We start from the raw sequence: 6,032 nt of genomic DNA, 5'->3' as shown, positions 1-6,032 counted from the left end.
CATCATCAAACTTTAAAGTACTAGATCCAGAAACAGAGTTACTAATGGCCATTACTAAACCGTTCCAACTTTATGGCAACGAGCACAAGAATAACAAAGCTCTAACTTCATCATCAAAGTTTACCCCTACAGAACTTAACTGACTTGTAACAGTACTAAAATCATTTAAATGGTCTGCAACAGATCCACCTTCTGACATCTTCATATTAAATAACCGTTTCATAATAAATACCTTGTTTGAGGCTGAGGGTTTTTCATATAGTTTTTCCAACACCTTAATCAAACCCTCTGTCATTGTTTCCTTCGAAATTTTGAAGGCGACCAATGCTGCGAGGCACAACCGTACTGTTCCAAGTTCCTTTCTATCGAGAAGGTTCCATTCTTCATCTGTCATACCCGTCAGCATCTTTGTTTTTCCACCCAATGGTAGGTACAGATCTTTCTGATACAGATAATCTTCCATCTGCATCTTCCACAGTGAGAAGTTTTGGCCGTTAAATTTCTCAACCCTAAACTTACCATCTTCCACCATTTCTCCAACTCGAATGAGGAACCCTTGTTTCCTGTGAGTTTACCAACCAAATAGACCTTCGGCTCTGATACCAGTTGTTAGAGAAATATTATATATGACAGAGAAATGAAAAACATATAATATGTAGAAAAACACAAACACATAAAACCAGAGAGACACAGATATACGTGGTTCACCCAGTTTGGGCTACGTCCACCTCGAACAGCTAATCCTTCCTTTCTATTATCCAGCAAAATGAAAAGACACAACCTACAGCAGATCCACTGTAATATCCTCTGTTTTCTCTCACAGTCTCACCTCTCTGTTTCTCGCTCGAAGAATACACATCTATTACATAGCCTCAATACAATGCCCTCATACAAAGAGAGGGGTTTCCTTCTAGGGCAAAAAACCCTAAACTAAACATAAGTTCTACTATCATATCATCTGCCTAATGAATGGCCCAGATTGACTAGAAATTACTATACTTTTACAAGGCAATTTTACATCTGTTTTTAGCTTCGGGGGCGCTGCCCCCGAAACCCCCGTCGGGGGACCGCTGGCCCTCGGACCCCCCAACCAGGGGGGATCGCCCCCCCCCCCCGCGGGGGACAAGTCCCCCCCGCACCCCCCTACATGGAGGGGTGTACAATCTTCCTGGGGTATACATCTGGCTGAAACAAAGACCTCTAAAAAATCATGCTCCACACCCAACAGAACATGACTCTATAGATACATCACAAATGACCTTCCTATCACCAAAGACTCATACATACATCCATCTCCCAACCAAGTGGGGATATACCAAATTTTTATACGTGGCAAAACATAGACATTACATCATCCATCCCATGCATAGTGGGGTTACAAATTTGGTCTTTTCATGACCTTTACATTAAAAAGATGTACATGACTTATATAACAGAGACCAACTATCTAAAACAAGACCATGATGGTCATCAACAACTATCATATGATCTGCACCATTAGCAGCATCTGTCAATCAGCATCCAAACCAGCAACCTGTATATGTCCATAATTAGTTCCAAAACTATCATCAACCATGTTCTCCCCCTAAACCCGTGCCACCTGTTTACTGTCAGATCATATCAGACCCCTTTCTCCTGAGACTGGCCCACTGCTTTTCTTCAAACCAACATATACACGACTGTATCCACAGAAACCAGCATATGTACACGACTTCGCTTCATGAAACTCTCGTATACCAACATTTCTTTAAAAAATGGATTTTAACAGTAGGATGATGCAGCAACTACTCCCAGCTTCTGTCTGAGATATTCAAATGTCTCTCTGGGCAATGGTTTAGTGAATATAACAACAACCTGTTCTTTGGAGGGAACATACTCCAATTTGGCCTTTTGTTCAAGCACTTGTTCTCGTAGGAAATGATATTTGATGGGTATGTGCTTGGCCTTGGAGTGCATAACTAGATTCTTTGAAATACTGATGGCACTTGTATTATCACATAGAATGGAGATGGGTGGAGTACATGTGATCTAAATATCTTGCAAGGTTGCATCATCCAAAGTAATTGTGTGTAGCAAGATGCAATAGCCACATATTTTGCTTTAGCTTTAGATAATGCAATTGAACTTTGTTTCTTGCTGAACCAAGACACCAACCTGGAACCCATATAGAATGCACCACATCTAGTGCTTTTTCTGTCATCAACACTTATTGCCCAATCTGCATCTGTATATGCATGAAGTGTAAGATCTGTATCTCTAGGATAACATAAACCAAAGTTCTGTGTTCCTTGAAGATATTTGAAGATCCTTTTCGCTGCCTAAAGGTAAGATTCCTTTGGATTTGCTTGGAATCTTCCAACTATTCCCACTGCATGCATGATGTCCGGTCGGGTACCTATTAGATAAGGAAGACTGCCAATCAAGGATATGTAAGTTGGTTGATGTACCGCTACTGATTCGTCATTTGAACTGAGACTACATCCTGTTACCATTGGAGTACATACTGGTTTAGAATCTTCCATGCCATACTTTTTCAGGATCTGTTTGAGATATTTGGTTTGTGAGAGAAAAATATCGTCTTTATTTTGCTGAACTTGTAGACCAAGAAAGTAGGTAAGCTCACCAAGAAAGGACATTTCAAATTCTTGCTGCATTACTGAAGAAAAATTCTGACTCATGGATTCTTCATTGCTACCAAAAATGATATCGTCAACATACACAACAATTATTAGCAATTTATCAGTGTCCATCTTTGTATATAGATTGCTATCTGTTGACCCCTTTGAAAAACCCTGTTGGTGGAGATATTTGTCAAGACAGTAATACCATGCCTTTGGAGCATGTTTTAGACCATAGAGAGCTTTCCTGAGTTTGCATACAAGTTTTGCATCATTTCCAAGAATGAATCCTTCTGGTTGTTCAATATAGACTTCTTCTTCTAAGTCTCCATTAAGAAAGGCAAATTTTACATCCATTTGGTATACTTTGAATATTTGAAAACTAGAAAGAGCAAGAAACATTCTGATGGCTTCAAGTCTAGCTACATGTGCAAAATCTTCTTCAAAATCTATACCTTCTTGTTGAGCATATCCTTCACAAACAAGTATGGCCTTGTTTCTAATAACTTCTCCATTTTCATTCAACTTTTTTTTGAATACCCATTTGGTTCCTATGACATTTTTATCATGAGGTCTAGGAACTAATTCCCAAGTATTATTATCTTCAATTTGTTCAAGTTCTTCATTCATGGCCTTCACCCAACATTCATCTCTCCACACTTCATTTACATTTTGAGGTTCAGTGCAAGATAGTAATGCTAGATAGCTTGAAGCTTCGGCAATGGTTCTTCTAGTCTGCACACCTGTCCCTTTTTCTCCTAATATTTGAGTTTCTGGATGATTTTTATGAACATGCTTGTACGAAGTCTTTTCTTCTATCGTTATCTCTTCTTTTGGTGTTTCATTGGTTTCTTCTTCAAAATCAATGTGATTTGATGTGGGATAATGATCCTCATCTTCTTCATTGTCATAATCTTCATTTTTTATCTGTTTTGGATTTTTGCATGCTTCATCAACCACAACATCAATACTTTCAATAATTTCCCAAGTCTTTTATTGTAACATTTATATCCTTTACTTTGGGAAGAGTAGCCAAGGAGATTACCTTCATCTGCTCTGGGTTCAAACTTACCAAGTTTTTCATCAGCCCTTTTGATGTAACATTTTCTTCCAAAAACTTTGAAGTATTTTACAGTAGGAGTCTTACCATACCAAATTTCAGGTGGAGTTTGAGTGTTGTTTACCCGAACATTTTCTTGGTTGAGAATAGTGACAGTGGCAAATGCAGCTTCACCCCAGAAGGTTGCAGGAGTTCCAGATTCATCTAGCATAGCATGAGCCATTTGTTGAACAGTTATGTTCATCCTTTCTACCACTCCATTTTGTTGAGAAGTCCTTGCGATGGAGAACTGTCTTTTTATTCCATGTTGTTCGCAAAAGTCAAAGAATTCATCCGAGGTAAATTCCCCTCCTCGATCAGATTTGAGGCATTTGATTTTGCGATCTGATTCATTTTCAACCAAAGCTTTGAAGTATTTGAAATTTTCAAATGCTTCATCTTTATGCTTTAGAAGACCTATCCAACACATATATGGAAAAATCATCAATAAACAATATAAAGTATTCTTCTCCTCGAGGTGACTTTTTCCTTGATGGACCACATAAATCAGTATGAACAAGTTCAAGAGGCTTACTAGCCAACCATTCCTTTTCGATGAATTGAGATCTGGTTTGCTTACCGAATTGACAAGATTTGCATATAGTATTTTCAGGAATGTTGATATTCGGAAGATCATGAACAACCTGGAATCTACACACTTTTCTTATTTGAGAAAAGCTTAGATGTCCCAATCTTCTGTGCCATAACCAGTTTTCATCATTTTTGTCTAGATAGCACTGTTGTTGTCCTCCCTTGATTATGTATAGGTTATTTGGAGTTCTTGTCCCTTTAATCACGGTTTCTCCTGTATCAAGCTCACGAACAACACATCCATTTGATCGAAACACTACTTCATTTCCTTGATCACACATTTGACTCGCACTCAACAGATTATGCTTTAAGCCATCAACATACATAACATTCCCAGCTTTAACTTTTTCTTTCAAGAAAACAAAACCTTTACCTTTCATAACAGCAGGAGTGTCATTTCCAAATGAGACACTGTTTTCCTTTTCTAAGGCATTATATGAGTGTAGTTTTTCTCTGTCACCTGTCATGTGTTTTGAGCATCCATTGTCAATGTACCACTGGTTTTCTTGTCCTTCTGCATACAAGGCTATACCACATCTTTCTGTTTGCGGTTCTTTCTTTCTCCATATTTTTGGATTTAATGGAGTTTTCTCCTTTTGAGATATTTGCCGAATTTTACTCTTGCATTCAAATTCTTCATGGCTAAAGTTGTTATAGATTGAGTATTCTATTTCATTTTCAAGAAGAGAAAAGTTATTATACGAACTTTTCTTGATCCCTGTCACATTCCTTTGATTCCGTGCTTCTCTAGTCATGATAGTTTTGTAAGCAACACATTGAGCAACTTTGTGTCCAAAATTATGACATGAGAAACATTGACCATTAAAGAAGTTCCTGTGATTATCGAATCTACTGACCTGTTGATTGTAGTTTCTATTGATATTCTTTGAAGCAAATTGAGTACGATTTACCTAAGGTTGATTGTGACTTATATTCATCCTTGAAGTAAATTGAGCCTGGTTCACCTGATGATCTATTTTATGCCTTTGCTAACGATTGTCGAACTATTCACTGCTTTTTGCTGCATCCAGATAGCTTTTAGTGGAGGTTGAAGGCTTATGTGATTGAGATGTTTCTTCAGTATATCCAAGACCTATCTTTATTAGAGGAGAGCATTGTACTTTGATAATTTCATTTAAGGTTTCTAATCCTTTAGCAAATCTAAGATTGAGAGCTTTTTTTTTCTCAAGATCCTTTCTTAGACCCACAATTTCACATTCTAGCTTTTCACTGTGTTTTTCTCTTTTAGCAAGTTAGTACATCAAGGTATCTATAATCATATTCTTTTCTTATAAATAGATTTTGAGTTTAGAGATTTCTTCATAAAGGTTATCTTCATCTAAAGAATCCAAAAAATCATCATCTTCATAAGCCATCAGAAGTCTACAGTCATTACTATTTTCATCTTCATCACTATTTGATAAACCATCGCTATCTTCATGAGTATCGTAGCTCGTTTTACTTACACTTTGTTTTCTATTCCATTTTGCAGATTCCTTCCCTTTATCATATTTATATTTATGAGGACATTTGGTAGCATAATGACTGACTATGCCATAGGCAAAGCATTTAAAAGGTAGTTTATCTCTGAATCTTTTGAACCCCCATTGAAGATTCTTGACAAATTTTGCTTCCTCTTCTTCTTCTGAAATATGTCCTGATTCATTGAGAACTTATTTTCCTTTTGCTGAAGCTTTAAATGCAACTTCTCTCATATCTAATGG

The sequence above is a fragment of the Pinus tabuliformis genome, chromosome 4_1 (assembly GCF_031772625.1).
Source record: "Pinus tabuliformis cultivar Carrire ecotype Pingquan chromosome 4_1, CPIR1, whole genome shotgun sequence".
Lineage (NCBI taxonomy): Eukaryota > Viridiplantae > Streptophyta > Pinopsida > Pinales > Pinaceae > Pinus > Pinus tabuliformis.
This window is presented reverse-complemented; position numbering follows the sequence as displayed.